Genomic DNA, 21,698 nt, shown 5'->3' with positions numbered 1-21,698 from the left:
AATCGAGAGCAGAGCGGGGCCGCGGCAGCGTGTGTACCCCTCCGCGGCCGGGCTAATTCCGTGTGTACATCGCGGTAAGAGCTTGTAAACGCACACCCGCTCGAATGTTTCAATAAGGACGTCTGCGGGATCGGCGCGCTAGATAGCGCGGGCAATTTCGGCGCCGGTATCGTCACGTGGCATCTGCCCCCGCCGCCCCCACTGCCGCCGCCACCGCCCCCGCCACCGCCGGCCTATTTGAGCTTCCGAGTGGCCGACGCGCGCCGCCACGGCCCCGCGCAGACTCGATCGCCGCTGGAAATTAATTTCACACATGGGCGAGCCCGCCCCGTGGATGCGGACGGGACTCTCCCACGCTCTAGCTATATAGCTCCGCGACAGCCGGTTCGACCGAGCGTATGCCGAGCGCCTGAATTGGTGTCGCGCCTTATGAGTAGTCTACATGCTGACCCTCACATCTACAGAAGGCAAGACTTTATGTGGCATCGACATATCACCTTTTCAACAAATCGAATGATACAGATGACATATCAGAAGTAATATGTCGATATTTTCACATTTATATACAGCCCGTTTCTGAGGTATCGCTCGACGTACCAGCTTTTACACAAAAGCCGCTGTCTCGATATCGACGGTATATCGCGTGTATTATATCAATTATGTCACTACCTTATACGGCAAGCACTCGAGGTACTGACATATCTACGTGTATACAATAGGCTCATATCGATACAGATGTCAAATAGAACATAATACATCGAAATAAAAAATCTTCGATACATCTTTGTACACTTACTAGTTTCCTTGACGCAATCACAGAAAATTGTTTCATTTCGTTAACCAGTATCGGCCATCACTGGTCATCATCGGAGTAATTGAAAACACAAATACTTTGAAGTCTGTCAAAGCAGTCTTTTGTTTACCAAATGACACTGCTTACAGTACAGTACAGCGGCGGATAGTGATTAACGCGATATACAACTTTCTGTTATTATGTAAAGGAAAATATGGAGTGCCCAATCAGAAAGACATTCACTGGCTCCACGACCAAAGAATTTTTTTCCAAAGATTGATCTTTTTTGAAAATAGATATTAAGATTTGAAGTAGAAACTGTTATTTGGATTACTTCTGTAGGAGGTTTCTCAGTGTTGATTGTATATAAGTTTTGTAAAAAAAATCTGCTTTAGAACGAGTAAAATTTATAGATCTGGTTAAGTACGCCAAGCCTATCTTAATACGAATACCAATGAGAGAAAATTTCGGAGATCTTGACTAAAAGAAGCGATATCTGTTAGGACACATCCTACGGTATCAAGGAATAGCTATTTGGTAACAGAGAGAAGTGTGGGGGTAATGTATGTACGTGGAGACCAAATGATGAATACTGTAGCAAATTCTACTTAGGTGTAGTTTGTTGGAGTTGCCAGAGATGGAAAGAATTCCACAGAATGGATGTGCATGGAGAGCAGCATCAAGTGAGGCTTGAGGCTAAGGAACACAACAACAACATTTGATTGGATGTCTGAATAACGATAATTACTTACATCCGACATATAATTTCTTTTTAAGAGAGAAGAGAGCGATTGAACTTGAGTGGTCATGATTTCTTCTTCTTCCTTCGTTCTTCACAAATTCTCTTCATACTTTCGCTGTACTCTCTCTTGCGTTCTTCCGACTGTTTACTCCCTGTTCTTTTCTCAGTGTTTTTTTAAAGTGTATGTTCTAGATTTTTTATGTTGACTTGTGTGATTCCCAGTTCCTTAATGTCTTCCTCTGATTCAGTGGTCAACTTTGCCTTGTTCTTACTAGTGTCTGCTATGTCAAAGATTTGCCTTACGAGCGTGTTCTTGTTCATCCTGCTGATATTACCAAATATATAATGATCAAAGATCGATTTTTCTTGGGAATGCAACAATACCGGGGATGTATCAATTGTATAATATTGACGTTTGAGTATTAAAATTATTTCTGTTTAATACCAATATTTACGAAATGTCAATATATTGCTGCCAACTATAGCCACGTCCGGAACTGCGAAACACCGACAATGTTCCAATGAATCGCTACTCTTTCTTGACTGACGATACACTCCGTCTTCCTTAATTGATGATATGCGCCGCAGCTTTTCATTGCTGGTATCGTTGATCAGCGTGGTGAGCCCGTCTTGGGGAAGCTGCTGCGGAAGACACTACTATTAATGGCAAGTGAGTCGATGTCACTGTTTCTTAAGGGCTACTCCAGTACTGACAACGTTAGCAGTGCCAAAAGGTACTTTTGTAGCATTAACAGTGACTGCCCACAGTGCAGTTTTTGATCCTGACAACTCTTTAATGGTTATACAGCACAGATTATCATGCACATATTCATTGTGATCTCGTTATGAGTAACGTCAATATTAGTCCTGATTCCTGTACCTACCACACAACATGATTTAAGGCATCACGTGCAATGCATGGACCGATATTAATCAGAAAGGTGATTAAGCACATTGATAATAGTTTTTCATTGCTTTCCTGCCTCTCATTCTTTTATATGCCAAATTTTACTTTCGATCAACAGCAAAGTCAGAGGAAAGGCAAATTTTATCGTGGTAAGAATGAGGTGAAAATCAATAATAAACATCCATGAAAGAATTAAAACTTATTGTTTAATGCAAAGCGTTAGATACTTTAATCACAACTACTGGAACAGAACTCCATCTATTCCGGAATTCCACATGTTTTACTGCGTGTAACCATTCGACTACATCGAAGAAATGTTCTCACAAGTTGCAACAACTGACAAACGAAACTGCGAATGAGAAACCTCATTTACATGAGACATGCGTGCCGTGTTCGTGTACAGTGTCGATGAATGTAGGCTACCTAGATTGGAATGAGGCCAGAGAACGGAGTACGTTCACGGGGATTGTCCTTCGAAATACTAGCACAATGCAACTGGCGTCCATCTACTGTTTGCGTTAGTGTAAGCGGCGTCATCAGTCCGAATTCTTAGCGACTCCATGCCCTAAAGTTGCACACACGTGTGGTTCGCCGTCGGCCCGATTCCCTCGCAGCGCAGCTCACCTCATTCGGAACGGACTCGGCAGCGCCTGCACAGTATCCGGGTGTCGCTTGCTTGCACCGTGCTCGTATACTCAGTTCGGCGCGCCCGGAGCTGCGGCGCGGTGCGAGGATCCCCTTCACCGGGCGAGATTTAGTGTGCGCCGGGCGCCGATTTATCGAGCCCTGCCGCCGGTGGAGAGCGTCTCTGGCGTCGCGACACCCCCTGACCCCGGCGTCACGCGCACACGCTACCACCGCCGCTGCCGCCGTGGCCTTCGCACTCGTGCTCTTGCCTCCTCCTTCGCCTTCTCTCTTGTGTTGTAACGCTCCTCAGCAAAATGTTAATGTGTGCTCCTGCCGCATTAGTGATCAGGAAGCTATTAGAGGATCGGTGCAGGCCGTTACGTTACCAAGCGAGCCGAGTCTTCGGTAGAGAAGCATGTAAATTGCGGTGTCCCACAGGGTTGCGTGCTAGGACCTAGGTATTTACTGTCTACATTACACAACGGCGCCTGGCTGTTGCTAATGGATCAGTTTATGAAAATAATACACTACTGAAAGCTTACGAAGAAATGCAATATTGAAACCTCCTGGCAGATGAAAACTGTGTGCCAGGCCGAGACTCGAACTCGGGAACTTTGTATTTCGCGGGCAAGTGCTCTGCCAACTGAGCTACCCAAGCACGACTCATGACCCGTCCTCACAGCTTTACTTCTGCCAGTACCTCGTCTCCTACCTTCCAAAGTTTACAGAAGCTCTCCTGCGGACCTTACAGAACTAGCACTCCTGAATGAAAGGATATTGTGGAGACATGGCTTATCCACAGCCTGGGCGATGTTTCCAGAATGAGAATTTCACTCTGCAGCGGAGTGTGCGCTGATATGAAACTTCCTGGCAGATTAAAACTGTGTAAATTCAGTACCGATTCTTTGGAATTTTAAATACGGGGTGTTCGTAAAGTACCTTACCATTTCTGTCTTAACTTTAAAAATTTTTACTTTCTTGCTAACATTATGTGCGCAGTGATAGAAAGGAGAGCTGTTATTCCTGGCCGACTGCGTCCGAGACTGCCTGAGTGCCATTTCCCCTGGGAGATGGATTGACCTTGCATCGCCAAGGTTTGGGGCTCCCCACCAGCCTGATCCAACACCGGTGGATTAAACCATCTGGGAATTTATCCAGTGAAAATCAGTAATCTTCAACAAAAGGCAAGGTGTTTCGGCAAGGTGTTTTCCAAGAAATGTCAGTACCTGTAACTTCCTCCTCAGAGTGCCAAGCTCTCTTGTTGACTCCCAGCTAAGTAGATGAAAATGAAAATCGTAGTAAAAATAAGAGTAGGTGCTATTCGACAGCGGAACGGGTGAAAGATGGTCTGAAACTGTTCCAATGAACCCTCTGCCAATCATAAACTGCAGCGTAATCTTGTAGACCTAGATGTACAAGCGACACTGATTGCAACTTATAACGTTCAGTAAAGTGGGATGACCAAAAAGCCATCCCAGAGAATGTAGCTTATCAGAACAATGGGAAGAAAGGAAGAGAACTTAGTTTCAACGAACCGTCTACACTGAGGTTGTCAGAGTTAGGAACGTAAGAAAGTCCGCTGTTGAATTTTGACTGATATGCTCACGACACCCAAAGTGAACAGCTCCGTTTTCAGCATATCAGTAGAACAACAACGCTTCGTTCACTAGAGTGGGGAAAGTCATTTGAACAGCGGCTCCCTGAGAAGAATCGTCAGAACATAAATGTTCTAGTCGCTTCATCGTCGAGGATACGACAGTTCTTAATTATGATATCTGAATCCTCCCTCGATTCTTGGTAGAACAACATTATCATAAATGAAAAGCGCCAGTTTGCTTTTGCCTATAGTATATACTGTACTTGTTAACTGTTCGTTAACAGACTCCATCACAAAACGTTTCATTTAACACAGAAGCTCAACTATCTGTCGCCGTGACAAACTGACTTTCAAGAAGTCACTACTCGGAAAATATGCTTGTGTGTGAGCACAATGTGTGGCTGATAACTTATGTTTTGTAACTTCGCTTACTTAGGAACTCGTATGTTGGGATGTTGACGGAGCATCAAGTTGTACCGGCTGCCATGTATAATTTGAACCTCAAGCCACGAATACACGGAAGGATTCTGATAAATAGTTGTATTATACGTTAAAGAGAATGCAGTTTGATCATTACGTTCATAGTTTTCCTTGTACGTCCGCAGGTCTCGATCAGGCGATACTTTCACACCACTGATTTGTTACTGAAGATAATTCGTAATTTGTTACGGACATTAATTCGACACAGTAGCGATTCCGGTACCTGGAAATGATTATTAAGGTTATTATTCATGCTTTAGTAACACCACGCGAAGTACTTTTAATATATAACTGGCAAAGCAAAATACTTGTGCGTCTAGCTACTTCGTTAAGTATCTGTACATAACTTCCTTTGCTGAAATTTGTCGAGGACGGAAACCTGCAAGTTGTGCGAGTCGCGCTGCATAACAATTTATTTCGCAGAAATGAGCATTTAGGTCCAAGTTCAAAATTAACGGCATGTTCTGTATAAGTGTCACGGTGTATGCTGCCATCTACATCCTCAGGACCGATTTCAAACGTATCGAACAGTGTGAAACTCCTGCATTTGCAGGGAAGAGACATCAGAACGGGGAATGAGAACGGGTTATTAATTCTGAAACTGAGAAAGTAGTGCAGATGTAGCGACAAGCGCTAAGATACATCAACTATCTATGCATGCAGTAAATTTTGTGAAATGTACTTCCTTGTGTAAGCTCCATATTATAAATTTTTTCACAGATAATTATCTGATTCTTCCTTAAATTCATTACAAATCTCCTATTGGTAGTATGTGTATTCTAGCACACTGAAACGACTCGCGGTTCAAAGTCTGAACCATTAGGTATCAGTGACAACTATCGTAAGTCTAGGTTCGTTACACACTTTTTCTGTTTTCTGAAAGATAAAAGTTATTTCTACATTCCTGCCGGCTAACATGCAAACGAAGGAAACAGTATGCAAATGTAATATGAATGCTCTGTGAGTGATATAGCAGCGACAGAAAGCACGCTTTCCTCATCAGCAGTTTATGCAGTGAGTCATGCTATTGTGTTGAGAGCAGTACGCTGACCGAGACAGGTACCTGCTGTTACGCCATTCCTATATGTTTAATTCTGAGTGAAATATAAGGAGTTCTGCCAGTAGCGGTAAGAGCATTGCATTGACGATATTGAACGCTGTTGTGAGGCATTTGGTGAACCGTTGGAAGTAACCATCGTGACTACTAGGATTCTTACGTTTGTTCATCCTAATGTCAATAAACGCTCTAGCGAGCTTAGGTTAAGTCACATTTGCGTCAACACTGCTGCATGAGAGTTCGGATTCACCTATGTTGTATAGTTTCGCACTAGCATGGAGCGCAAACGATGCTCCAGGGATCTCTTAAATTTTAAACCAGACTGTATCTCTGGTATCTGTCTATAATGAGAAATTAAGCAGCCTCCAACAACATAAACATATCAGTTAAGTTCTGAACGAAGAATGTTCGCAGTAACCAAACACCTGAATATGTATCAGACTAAAATTCCAATGCTTTTCGAGTCGATCCTTTGTTATTTCTACGTAGTTTTCCTTCAACTTTTAGTTACTTCCGTACATATACGAGCTGCTTCTGCGTGAATACTACCATTTGTAAAAGTAATTAGAAGACACACGCTATTCTTCAGATGGCACGAAACGGTGTATGACCAAGCGTGTATAGAGTATTTGTACATGCTTCCCTCTCTTCCTGCTTTTTGTATTCGATTCTCAAATGATGTAAGATTATCACTGCACCTTTCTTGAGGGTCAGTTTCCTGTAATTTTATCGCCACGGTGAATACGCCAGATACGTAATCAAGCAATATCAGAGATTATCGATTATATACTCACATTACATTGCATTTTCTGAAGTTGACACTCAGTGGCCAGTATACGTAACTGCAACTCAGCCGGCATTCCTCAATTCATACAACTGCTTCAACTGAGAACGCTCTGAAATGAGAGCAACTGACCTATTTCTTTGAAGATCTTCGGATGTTATTTTCACTTCTGTAGACTTCTTTTCATCGAGAACAGCATAATAAATCAGATCTCCTAGGAATCATTCGTTGCAACAGCATAGTTCGTCTAGTGTGTTTTTGTCTACAGCAACGATATCAGAAATACTTTCTATATATCTGCACCATTATAGAAGAGAGAAACCAACGGGGTATGGCGCTTTCCGTGCGTGCGGGATCGGTGGAGGTTCTTACATAGCAGTTATTCGATTGTAACAGGAATCTTGCCTAGAACCACAATTTCGTACATTGCACAGTACAGCACGCAGCCGCGCCTAGGATGAGTCGTTTCACAGATTATAGGGAGGCACACCGTCTCAACAACTAACATTCCCAGCAACGCACTCTATAGCTGAAATCACCTTCAGCAATACGAATCTAGTATCATTCCACCAGACTGTACTTTAAAATTGTGGTTTATTAAGCTTAATAAGGAAGAAATTTAAAAGAATTTGTTTCTTTAATTCCAGTCGATGTTCACAAAAAACTGCCAGACTATCGATTTCAGTCCGTAACGACAGTCTTCAGATTCGTCAGGAAAAGCGAAACAAAATGCAAATGCTGAACACACTAAATCTTGTAAACAACAAATTAATAAATAATGGAGAAGTACTATTTTCAAATTACAGAAAACATGAGTTTAAAATGTGATGAAACACAGCCAATTAAAGTAGAAGTTTTATGTTATCCTTATATAGTATATAAACGAGATTAGCATGGCATCGTGCAACCAAGAAACAAGTTTGTCAGGTAAAATCGTCCTGGGTCGCCATTGCACACATATTTGACGAATACCTAGGTACAAGGGCGAACTCATAAGTAACGCTTCTTTTTATGTGAAAAACTCATAAAGCTTTTTAAATAAAACAGGCTTTATTCAAATTCTACCTCTTTATTCTTCATCTCTACGTATGTACTTCTCCACACAGTCACCGTAACGACTAGTACATTTCTCCCAACGAGAGACCAGTTTTTTGATACTGTTACTGTACAATGTTTGACTTTGTTGACGGAGCCATAACGTCACTTCTGCTTGCACCGCTTCATGACTATCAAAGTGAAGTCCTCGAAGATGTGCTTTAAAATTTTGGAAAGAGATGAAAATGGGATGGGGCAAAGTCGGGACTGTAAGGAAGATAATCGGTGATATGGAACCCAAGGCGTCGGATTGTTGTCGCAGCTTCCGTGTCTAGTCTCCACGTGCAGACCAACTTTTCGAATGGAACCTGATTGATGCACGCTGTTACTCGCGCATCGACGTAATTACGTTACAAACCACCATGTTACACGCCACAGTTCGGAGCCGTCTAGCGGCAGAGGACTGCAAATGTGGAGGCATGAAGGACAAAGACGCTGAATGTTAATAACGTTTGTTTTTTGTAAGAAGCTTTGAGAGTTTTCACATAAAAAGTTCGGAGATACTATTCACCACACTCTCCTACAGTTAAGCAGAACACATACAATCAGGTAAAATACTATTCTGTAAATAAAATGTGTTATAATTTGTAACAGTTGTTACAACTTCAAAGTACAACCTTGTGGAACTGTGTCTTACAAATTTATCGAAGCCGTTATACTAGCAAGGACGCAAGAGGGTTTCGCTTTGTACTACCCGGAAAGTGTGTATCACGTATGAAATCCCCGGAAATTAAACATGCATCCCTCCTGACGGCCAGGAACTGTAATCTCGTGAAAAGTTAGTTCTGAAGCCACGAAACAGTTCTGACGAATCTCTTACTTTCATATACGCATCGACAACCCCATTTGGAAATGTAAGTCGCGGCCAGCAGCGTCCCCAAGCTGGCTCGTATGTTCCTGGCTGGCACCACCTCTTTGTCTCTGCTCTGACGGTAATGATTTATCGCAGGTGAAGGATAGGTGGCGCGGCGGTGGGCCAGCAGACGTCAGCGACTCTGCGCGCGGTCCGGGGCGACAGCGGGAAACCCACGCCTTCCAGGGACGGCGGCCACGCTCTGGAAGGCTGCCACGCGGCGTCATATTTTCACAGCCGACCTGGAATAATTGTGACGGCAGGTAATGAGAACTCCACGTCGCTGCCAACAAGTCCCGCGTTGCGGCGACTTGAGTGCCCGGGACGGAACAGTGCGCGGGCACACTAAAAGAGAGAGGGTGAGGAGGGAGGGGGGGGGGGGGGGAGGAGCAAAGTGGGCTCACAGTGCTTCGTAACACGCCTCCGTGGAATTACGGAATATAGCATATTGTAGCAGCCGCTCCTTGTGACGTGAATAAACGCTCCGTGAACCGAGAGCAGGTATTACTCAAAGGGCGAGAGGCGGCGCGCTACGACAGACGGCGTGCAATTAAGACTTATTGGGCGGCCGCGGCGTGTGTTACTGGCCATTGTTCGCTCGGTGAGAAGTAGATTGGAGTGTTTAATCATTGCTGTGAGTGCCCGGCCACTGAGGGCTCTCGAGTTTCTATTACTTCATTCAAGATACAGAGTGATTTTTAACGCGGACTGGGTGTCAAGTGAGGCGCTACCCCGCCTCGCTGCACAGTGTGTGCAGAAATAGGTGAATACAACTAAGTGCTGAGACCCCTCTTTCCTGCATGTAGTCTGAAGCGTATAAACAAGTAATTACGTATAAATACACACGTTCAACAAATACCTCGCCACTAATGGACTGTTTGCGAAGGACTGCGACTGACTGGATAATACACAAAGGAAAGATCATCAATATATTGCTTCAGTCATTTCTATTTTAACCACCACTAAAGCGTTTCAGAGCTCATACCATTATCATCAGATGGTCTTAGATATCTTTACGTCCTTGAATGTTCAAATGTGTAGACACAAACACGGGTGGTGCGCTATGGCAGCATTGAAAAGGTCCCCCAGAATTGCATGCAAGATTATGCGTAACCATCGCTCTTCGCACGTGACAAGGAAATGACATGAGGCAAAAATACTTTACTCCACCGGGTGTCAATGGCATGAATAATGTCACACGTAGCGGTGTTTAAAATAAAGGTAGAACTAATGATCTTTACTGCATACACGAAATTGTTGTTTTGCCTTAGAAATGAATTAATGGACAACGGAGTTTCTGGTCTTTTTGCGCAGGAGGAAGCGACATGTTGGTTGAGTCTTTTAGGAATGTACGCTCCTGGAACTTCAGCAGTAGACCACGCCGTAATGCAGAACGCCTCTCTTGCAGTGTCTGCCACTGGACACGGCTGAGAATCTCTGTGACGCTTTCGCGCTTACTAATTGAACCTGGGACGAAACGTGATGCTCTTCTTTGGATCTTCTCTATTTCCTCAATCAGTCATGTTAACGGATCCCATAGTGGCGAGCAATGTCCCAAGTATGAACGAGTGTTTTGTAAGCTACTTCCTTGGTTGATGGGCTACATTTCCCGAGCATTCTTCTAGTGAATTTCAGTCTGCCATCTGCCTTGCTCGCAATTAATTTTATGTGGTAATTCCACTTCAAACAGCTCCGTGTGGATACTCCTAGACATTTTATGGAAGTAACTGCTATCAGTATCCGTCTGCAATTTTCTCATCGTACAAAAAAGGGTTTTTCTGTCTACGTATTCACAATACGATATATTCGTTTATTCGCGTGGCGACTTCTCTGCATACAGCAAGATCATACGCGAAAAGCCTGATGGAACTTCAGACGTTATTTAAGAGGTCAATTATATGCAGGGTGTTTCAAAATTCGTGTTACACACTTCAAGAGTTGTAGAGGGGGCTCAGAACATCAAGTTTTACATAGGAACCCATGTCCGGAGAAGTTATCCAACGACGCTACAAAGCGTCAAAGTTATAGGCGCCAGCGTCTGTAAACGTACGCTATAGTATTGGTTAAAAACAGGTACCTGAGCCCCCATCTAACTCTGTTATTCGCTCCTGTGAACGGGAACGCGTTATGCAGATCTTGATGCCTCCCGCGTCCATCTTCAAAAGACAACCTGAAGAGGCCTAAATAAAGCGAAACGCTTCGTTGAAAAATAAAAACTAAAAATTGCTACCAAGACTGTTTTTAACCAATACTGTTAAGCACTGGTTTGCTGTATGCCACATATGGATTGGAGGAATTTCTAATGTATGTTATCTACAGGGTGTGTCCGTGATGTGAAAATTTTCAAGGACGATGGAGAAAGATAAATGTATAAATTGGAGGTAAACGTCCCTATACCAGAAACGACTGTGTCGGAAGTTATGAAAACCGTTCTGATACCTCTGACAGTGGAATATATGTACCGGTACCGTTGTTGCTAAGGTTGTGGGTTATGAAACTTTCAGACGTGATAGTATACATCAAAAAAGGAAAAAATGTCTAGTAAAGATAGGCTTGAGAGTTGTGAGGAATAGAGAAGTGTTTCACACTAGCAAAGTCGACCAAATGCTCACAACTCTTAAAATATGCAGCTGAGAGCCCGTGTTTGACACTTTTTTTCCTTTTTTTAGTCCATACCCTACAATCTTTGCAACTATAGTACCGATACATGTATTTCACTAAATGTTTTTCGCTCGTAATTTTCGACTCGTTCTCTCCCGCTACACGGACCCTTTGCTCAAACTGATACATTTATCCATTTTCGTTATAACAGAAACATCTTCGGAATCATCCTGTAGATACATACATTTTCAGGTGCCGGCATCTGTAACTTTGACGCTCTGTAGCGTCGTTGATTGATTTTTCGTACATGGGTCCGTAAGTAAAACTTGATCTGCTAACTGCCCTCTACAGCCTCTAGATGTGTGTAACATGAATTGTGAAACAGTCTGTGTAATGTGGAAAGTAGCTGTCCTGTAAGAATCCCCCGGATAACGAACGAAGTTACTTTTAACGTCTGAAGACTTCAGAATGACATGTGTTCTATTTGCTAGAAACACTTCAGTCCAATGACACAGTTGGTCCGATATCCCATTCAGTAAGAAACAGAGCGCAATTGAATCGAATGCCTTACGGGAATAAAGGAACACATCTATTGGGCGCCTGTATCTACTGATTTGCGAGTGTGGACGAACAGAGAGAGAGATACGATCATCTTCACGCTGAACAGAAATACCCTTCCCCTAGGCGACCGAAACTCGCTGAGGCGCCTACCATACTCAAACGGGGCTACAGCGCCTGGGCGGCTAGGAAATGATGGCTTAAGCCGTCGGCACACGGACCGTGCATCCGAACGTTGAGCGTTAAGCGTGCCGAGTTTCTGACGTCATAGCGTGGAATAGCACGTTCGGGAGTCTTTCCGAACGTGCAGAGCAATGTCTGGCATGTCAGATATTCTGAACGTGCGTCTGAGCGTTGACTAATGAGATGGCACAACGCCACCTACGCCACACGCACGCCGTCTGCCTTCAGTACAGAGTTGTGAGGCGCCATATTGGCATTCATTCCAAGCTTATACGTATATAAGCCGTTTCTGAGCACCAGCAAATTGAGAATCACTGGAAAACCCGTTGTTAACTGTGTGATTCGTTCGAATAAAATAATGCAAAACATATTCGTGGCAAAAGAATTATTGTAACTTGTGTATTATGAGAGTAGGCTATTTGAAGACAGTCACACACTGAAGATCCACCCAAACGCATTGTTCTTGGTACAATTTATTATAATTAAATTTCAATTAGTAACATATCTATGATTAAGGTTTCCACAAAGGGTGAGATACTATAATTAGTTACTAAGGGTCTGATGTCAGTATAGCGTAGTGAGCAGCGTCACTGTCTCTTAATTAAATATTTGTTGGGGCTATGGTTCGCGTTTTGAAATGGCCATTTTTTATCCTAACATTGGCGTTTTTATTAGGTTCTGATACTTTATTATTAGTTTAATATAAGTGTATACTATAATATTTGATGTTATTTAAATACAAGTTCACCTCTTTTTGAGGTGTGACTTTGTTAGATTGGTTTAATTTAAAGGACAGCTTGCGCTATTTGTATAAAGATATTTTGATCCTTTTTCTTTTACGCTTCGTAATTCACATGTTGCAAAGATTCTGCTACTGGGCAGGAACAGTGATCAAGTGAGACTGACCTCGAGGTTTTACTAAAATGTGGGAAAGATGAAATAATGTTTATCTTATGCGAAGAAGTATTCCAAATTTGTACCGCACTGTTTGTAATGGAACTTTTATAAGCCTGTGTCCTTACTGATTGGACATGGTGCTTTCCCTTTTCGTGGACAATGGAGGAAATGTGCGTTTTAATAGAGCTAACGTGGGAATTTTACGCTCGCCCGTTGAGTAAACAGTGTGATTTACGAACTAGAAACATCCCTCAACTGCCGATGGAGTGCGTTGCGATCGCGTATCCCGCGTTGGGGCCCATGTACCGTATGCACAAGTCGCATCGTTCCTGAGCGTTGAGCAGCACGTTGAATCAACACCGACTCAAAGGAAGGCCTCGGCGCTTGTTCGTGACGTCACGTCAGCTACGCACGGCGAACGCCAGGTCTGTTGCAGGCATATTCATAATGGTGGTGTCTCCCTCTCTTACACAGGAAAATGTGAAACTATTGGCAGTAGTTGGCCAACACACAATGTTCTGAGAGATTTCTGCAATCAATTAATTGTGCAATTCATTACACTTCTTAACAAATAGTGTACTCCTGAACTTAAATTTCCACCTGTTTTAAGGACTGACATAGAAAAACAACTTCATGGTCCAGCAGTAACAGAATTCGTGCTTCTTTACCTTATTGGTAAATCTGAGGAAGTTACGTTTGTACTTGGTTGCTTCTACAAGAAACTGTGGACACATTGGTGCTCTTCTTTAGGTATCTTGGTTGACTATGGGGTGAGGAGCACTGAATGTTAATGAAATATCTTGCGATTGTACACGTTGGGGGAGAGGGTGGGAGACAGAAGAAGAGGCAAAAGAGAGATACTTGTTTTATCAAATAAAATTTTTGTTTCTTATGAAGTTTCTCCGTTCAGTTGCAAGAGGGGAATATTTATCTTTTCTAATATGCATGTTTAAAAAAGTTTAAGCTCAGCAGTATTTTCGATGTATGAAGCTATTTTGTTTCCTGTTTAGAATTCCTTTCGTTGAAAACGACTGTAATCTAATTACTGGCAACAGTTTGACATTTACACATGTAAATTAGTTCACATTTCCAGTGACGATGTCAAACGAAAATAAATAAACAAATAAATAAAAGAAACGAGTTAATTGTAAGGGGGTTGGGGTAAGTTTCGATAGCAAAATGGATCAAGTAAATATAGTTACTTGAATGTAAAATTTCCGAAGCTTGCAATGGGGCAAAGCATCTTCTCATATTGATCTACGTTTGTTTCGACAGGATTCAATAATACAGAACTATGATCTTCATTTGTAGCTTTACGATAGTAAGAAAATCTTTCATCTAAATAGAAGTGGCCGTGCGGTTAAAGGCGCTGCAGTCTGGAACCGCAAGACCGCTACGGTCGCAGGTTCGAATCCTGCCTCGGGCATGGATGTTTGTGATGTCCTTAGGTTAGTTAGGTTTAACTAGTTCTAAGTTCTAGGGGACTAATGACCTCAGCAGTTGAGTCCCATAGTGCTCAGAGCCATTTGAACCATTTGAACCAAAACGATACCAAACATTTTGTCCAAAAATAAGAGATTTATAGTGATAAGCACGCCCAGGCGTTTCTGCCTGCAACAGACCTGGCGTACGCCGTGCCTAGCTGACGTGACGTCACTAACAAGCGCCGAGGCCTTCCTTTGAGTCGGTGTTGGTTGAACTCGGCACGCTGAACGTTAACGTTTGACAGCACGGTCCGTGTGCCGACGGCTTTACAGTGTCGGCACGAGCTCGCAACCCGTGCCCTCGCCTAGCGTCTCCGAGGCACTTGCCAGCACTGCCGAGTCGCCGCGCTCGTCTGACAAAAATCGCCTGGCTCCCCCCTGCGAGGTCACGGACGGGTTCCATTCGTGGATTCCGGCCGTGGCCCAACGAAGGCGGTGGCGGACGCAAGCACGCGGTCCATTGATCTCGCCCTGGGGAGGCCGCGTCTGGCGCTGCCCGTATCGGTAGCCGGCAGCGGGCGCCGGGGGCAGGTGTTGCGACACGGCGCGCCGGCCAGCAACGGGAATTGAAACAGGAAGGCGAGCGAGCGAGGCGCGGCTAGGCCGGGCGGAGAGCCCGGGGCGGCGCTTGTCATACGCCGTGATGTAGTGCCGGCCGGCCGACACCGGGATACTCGCTGCCGCCTGCTGCTGGCCCCGGCTGCTGCCGCCGCTTATCTGCCGCGCTGATAACGCACCCGCCACTGCCTCTTATCACGGGCGTCTTCAGCAAACAAGCACCCGAAGTGAATAATGTGTGTGTACAGTGTCTCTCCCACATCCAGAATCAATTCCCCGTCTTCAGCGGAGTGTGCACCGATTTGAAACTTCCTGGCAGATTCAAACTGTGTGGCAGACCGAGACTCGAACTCGGAACCATTGAAATTCGCAGGCAATTGCTCTACAGACTGAACTCTCCGAACCCTACCCCTCGCAACTTTACTTCCGCGGGTCGCGAGTCCTGCTTCAATGGTGAATCTAGAGCACTTTCCCGCGAAAGGCGAAGGTCACATGTTCGCGAACCGATCCTGAACGTAGTTTTAATCTGCCAAGATGTTTCATCATTCCAACTGTTTGAAGGCGTATATGTGGGGAGGTCATATTTTGGCTCCAGGACCAAATCCTAAAGGTGGTGGCGCTCGACCCACATGTATCCACTTCGAATCCTGAGAGCAGGAAAAAACTGTTATCTGAATTCGGTCGACAAAGAGAAAAGCTCAACACACGGTGCGTCAATAACTTGAACTGAACGCAGTAGCTCGCACGTTTACCCCAACCATACCACATTTTTTCTTTTTTTTCTTTATCATTTGGCCTCAAATGGTTCAAATGGCTCTGAGCACTATGGGACTTAGCTTCTGAGGTCATCAGTCCCCTAGAACTTAGAACTACTTAAACCTAACTAACCTAAGGACATCACACACATCCATGCCCGAGGCAGGATTCGAACCTGCGACCGTAGCGGTCACGCGGTTCCAGACTGTAGCGCCTAGAACCGCTCGGCCACTCCGAATGGCTATTTGGCCTCCAGAACCCCGCAGTTTCTTCTTGTGCGAACTGGAATAAGAATTTGAATCAATCGGTGCTACGTATCCTGAAACAGAATTCTCCTGACATCGGATGCAAAACTGGCACGCCCCACGTACTCTACTGAAGACGGTAGCCAGTTACCGAAACGCCTCGACTCACATTTTCTTAATTTTAAAAAGTGACTGATACAGGAACATGAGATTAACTGCAACACGGGAACAGCACATACATTACTAACGCTGCGCGCCCTTTGTGGTACGGATGAGACTCCTGGCATTCAGAAAAATCATCGTCACTGTAGGGAACTGTGGGCTAAACTAGTATACGTCGCTGCCCGACCAAGATGCTGGAGTTCTATGTTCCTCTCCAAGATCTCCATCTCCAGCTGGTGGAGAAATTATCCTACTGTTTCCCATATCACACTATCCTCATTTTTACCTATACCGGAATGTCCTCTACATAGCGAGAATATCGTTGTAACATAACAGTTTCGAATTTCAGTATAAATGACAATCTTTCTCAGCATACAACAATAAAGAAATTTCGTATATTTCGTTAGAAGACCGCCACCGTCTCTCACAGAATATACATAGTTCATATCTTCTTTCTCCAGAGTACTACCCTCTTAGAGTAGACCATTTTAAAAGCTATAGTTTTAACACGCTAGTTATGCTGGGTAAGGCATACAGTCCGCATGCCCAATGGCATTCCCAAACAGTTGTTTTTTACTGTGAGTCAAGACTGATGATAAGCTGATTGAGAGGTCTGAAGAAATGGTTTAAGGATGTAATTAACGCTGACGTAAAGAAATGTCACATTTAATACATGTTAACTACTGGGAGACCACCAACCCATCGCGGGTACTTCTTTTTGAAGGAAACAGTTGACCATCAACGACTAATAAGAGTAAGCATTGAGAAGATAATGAGTTGGTGGGTAGAAGATGCTTCATCTGGCACCACCTGTCATCACTGCGGACAAAATGTACTTCTCGCATCCGGCTGTATGATCAGCTCTGGACTTCAGACGATAGGAAGGCAAACCTATTCGAATAAGAGTGTTCACTATGATATGATGACACTCACAGATCTAAACATGAAGTTAAGGACGACGGCATTGGAACTTCTTTGGGTCTGAATTATTCTTTGTCTGTAACAACATTAACAACACCAACTTATAAGCTGTGATCACTTTCCAGGTATTATCTTACTGCAGACGTCGAAAAATCTGTGAAGATGTCTGGCGCTGTACGAAGGAAACAAAATCATTCCTCATCTTGCATCATGCCATCTTTGGTGCAACAAGTAAACCACGACGAGATATCGTTCGAACTGTTTTGCACATTATTATCACTCTAAAAAGGCATTTAAATCTCTAGAAAGCGGCAGCACTGAAAGGTAAACGTAACTGTCTCTCCTCTGGGACTCCAGGTAGTGCCACACCCACGCCTCGGGCTGGGCGCTCGGATCATAAAGCAAACACCCGGTGTATGACTAGTACTGGCTTCAACGACACTTTATGACTTATCTACAAAAGAACGGTTGAGTGGACGATTTTTGGCCTCTAAATGGAACAGTGTTAACGGCTTGCTGAAGTGGAATGGAGGAAGGGGAGACGACATTTGGTTGTTAACAACGACACATCTAGTGCTTACTAAGTCTAGTGCTTACTAAGTCCAGTCATTTCTAATCCATATGATTTCGATTAAAATATTCAGGTGATATGGTCACAGTTCAGCTTTTATAAAAATATGACAGTACTGGCATTTATTGTAAAAGTGACAAATGAATTGTTTTGAAAGTCAGTGACCAATCAGCCTCTTCCTTTGAGTTCCTTAACTTGCAAAACACACAAAGAGCTGATTCGAACTCACAGCGACACTTTTGTTCGATGAGCGAAGCAGACGTAGTTACCAACAACTTCCGGTTAACACGCTAGACGGCAGTATTACGAATTAAATTACAAACTTGTCTACAGGGTTCCATAGAGAAATATGTAAAGATTCTGCTGACAGTGACGGGTCTGTTCGATGAAGTCTCTGAAGTCGACCACTCCTTCAGGTATCTTTCAACCACTCCTTTAGATGCTTTCGATAAAAGTAAGACGACTCGTTACTGCTCTCTTCACTGGACTAATACAAATGTGACATATTTTTACCTAAATCTGAGGCAGTCAACAGCAAATTATCCTCACTAAAACCTTTACCAGACTTTACGATAATTTCGTCACCAGCGAAAGACCAGACTTTCCCTAGCATCATATCATACCTTTATATTGTCTTTTTGCTTTTAGTGTCACTGTCCCCCAGTCGCAGTTTAATGTAAACACGAGATACGCCATTAAAAATCTGAAATACTGGTACATTGACAGCTGGTATAGACGCCTGCAAGCAAACGTTCACTCTTTGTGTTGTACAGATGCTCGATGTCAGCTTGTGGGTTGAAGATCCGCGCCTATTGCCGTTGGTCGGTCAGCATAGGAACAGTTGATGCTGTTTGTGGACGACGCTGGAGTTATCGTCCAATCATATCTCGCATGTGTTCGATTGGAGACATCTGTTGATTGAGCAGGTCAAGGCAACATGTCGACACTGTGTAGAGCATGCTGGGTTACAACGGCGGTATGTGGGCGGGCGCTATAACGTTGGAATACATCCCCTAGAATGCTGTTCATGAATGGCAGCGTAACACGTCGAATCACTAGACTGACGCACAAATTTTCAGTCAGCGTGCGTGGAACGAGAGTGCTCCTGCTGTCATAGGAAAACGCACTCCAGATGTAGGTCCAGTGTGTATAGGATGCAAAGAAGTTGTTTGCAGGCCCTGAACTTGTCTCCTTCTAAGCAACACAGGGCAATCACCGGCACCGCGGCAGAACCGAATTCCATCACAAAACACGAAAGACCTACACCCTGCCCTTCAATGAGCTCTCACATGACACCATTGAAGTCGCAAATGGCGGTGGTTTGGGGTCAGTGGAATGCACGCTACAGGGCGTCTAGCTCGGAGTTGTCGTTGAAGTAAGCGATTAGTGGTGTCATTGTGGTGGCAACTGCTGCCGAAATTGGTGCTGTAGATGCAGCACGATACGCCCAGAGCCACAAGCCGAATACGATGGTCTTCCCTCTCGGTAGTGCCGCCGCTGCCGGCAATCGTGTACATTGGCTACATTCCTGCCAAGAAGGAGCATCCATCTTCTGTTGGTGCTATTACACGACCTCATTCAAACTCAGTGAGGTGTTGATAATGGCGTCTTTGTGCCTCAAAGGTATTCTTCACTAATATCTACTCATCACGCCCTCAAAGGTAAGCAACGCTCACGACCTTTACAGAGTCTATTTAAAAGCAAACTTGATTGGATCTTCATAGAAGCACTACTAGTGCCACTCTTATGCAACTGGCGTGAAACTTGAATAGACATCACCTTTTATATCTAGTAACACGCCTACCAACTTCCGTTTAAGTCGCACAGCTCCTCCTTGGCGTTGCAACCTTTTTCCGTCGGGATGATTCAGCTGCCCCCTACTCTTGGGTTTTATGCAACCTGGAGTGCCTACTAATATAACGTGCTAGATTTTCATATTGTCTCACTCGCTACGCTCAAACTGTTAGTCCCACAGGAATTATGAACAGAACTTTTCTGTAGGGAATTTAATATAGTTTAATTTTGTACTGAGATACGTTCCTGCTAGACGCCATAGTTTTCGAATATTCAAGATAAATGTATAAAAGCTATCTTCAAAAGCATTTTTCTCGAATAACTCTAAAACTGAGCCTCTAGCGAAAGCGTATTCCGGTGCAAAATTTAACTACATTGAATTTCCTACAAAAAGGTCCTGTGTATTTCTCTGTAGGACTAGCAATTTGTGTGTAGTGAGCGAGAAAATGTGAAATTCTCGCACATGGTTTTTGGAGGTGGTGGGAGTTGGATAACACTTATCGGTAAGGGCAACTCCTCCCTGAACCTTCTCATGGGTTTGATGCGATCCACCACGCCTTCCGGACCTGTGCCAACCGCTTCATCAAAGAGCAGCAGTTGCACACAACATCGACAATTTTTTTTTTATTGGAGATATTCCGGTATGTGTCTTTCCCTGCAATTTTTATCCTATTCAGCTGTCCCTAATATCACGAAAATTATTCCCTTGTGCCTTTACACAGATCTTGTCAACCTGCACTTTCGCTTTGTCAGTGTGTCCAGATATTCCTTCCGTCGACCATTCGGTGGAGGCCCATCTCATTTATTACCTTACCAGTCCACCTAATTATCTACAGCCTGGTATAGCTCCACGTGGCTTACAGTCAGTGTAATAAACAAGGCTTTCTATAGACATAGATATTGAAAGTGTAAATTATCCTTAGCTCTCTGTTTTCTAGAGTAGCGCACTCAGCACTAGCAGCTGAGGCCAGACGGATGGGCGTTATATCGAATCCGTTGCCAAGTCAGCCACGCGCGGAGATATTGCCCCGAGCGGGGCCTGGTCCTCAGCTTTGTGGCGAGATATAAGGGCGGCCGCGACCAGCCCCGCTGAGTGTCGGCACGTTGTAAATCTCGCCGCCTGGCGGACGCCCAGTTGTTCCAGTTCCAGCTGGACTCGCTGCCCGCCAGGCCCGACTGCTCTGTGTGTGTACTGCTGGGCGGCGCGCTCCAGTAAGGTTCATAAACCTGCCGTATAGTCTGCCCCTCTCAGTTCGTCTCCCAGTCCCCTCCATGTAGCGTTCTCTAAAAACGACCCATCCATTCAAATACGCAACACTCCCCAGTAGCCACCAAAATTATCAAAATGTTCTCTAGGCTTACAAGTAGCATACGCAACACTTTACATTTAGTGATAGTTCTGTAGAACTGTATCCCTCTAACTACTTATCTCCTCATTGACTGTACTGGCTTATCAGTGGTTCTCATCCGTGTGCGGATTCACAGAGATTGGGGGGGGGGGGGTCATGAACCCCAAAGCAATAGCACTGTACTAACGACTATTGTAAACAATATTTCTTCATCTTTCTTCCTCTTCGCGGATGGACCACTTAGGACCACGCGTAATCAACATTTGTTGGCCTTCCTTTTCACCCAATATTCCTCCATAAGCAACGAATGGGCTAGCTTTCGTTGCGTAGACCACGTATGTCGGTTACTTTTCTCACTTCTTCCTCAAAACCCCGTGTGTTTGTGATTTTTCTGATTTCATTTCTGTCATGTAGATTTGGAGAACCCAATTCTCTAAGGTCTTTTTCTGTCTGTCTGTACCAGTTCGGTCATACAGTTTTGTTCTTTAAAAATGTATGGATTCTGTGCGTTAACCTGTTTGAGTCCATTCTTTCTAAATGCCCCATGAATTAGATTCTTGTCATATATATATTATTAAAATCTTAGATGTCTGGAGCACGGAGGGGTCGAAAGTGAAGAGCAAGAAGGGAAAGAGAGAGAGAGGGAGGGGGAGAGAGGGAGGGAGGGAGAGGGAGAGAGGTGGC

General features: G+C 44.2%; 1 protein-coding gene across 1 annotated transcript in view; it reads right to left on the bottom strand.

The window, feature by feature from the left end:
* LOC124739179 (GATA-binding factor C-like) overlaps positions 1-21,698 on the bottom strand; it is a gene marked incomplete at its 3' end in the record, with an annotated part of 411,169 nt that overhangs the window by 217,912 nt on the left and 171,559 nt on the right. The window lies entirely within an intron of this gene.

Source organism: Schistocerca piceifrons, chromosome 1, assembly GCF_021461385.2.
Source record: "Schistocerca piceifrons isolate TAMUIC-IGC-003096 chromosome 1, iqSchPice1.1, whole genome shotgun sequence".
Lineage (NCBI taxonomy): Eukaryota > Metazoa > Arthropoda > Insecta > Orthoptera > Acrididae > Schistocerca > Schistocerca piceifrons.
Note: the sequence above shows the minus strand (reverse complement) of the source record. Positions and strands in the feature narration are given on the sequence as shown.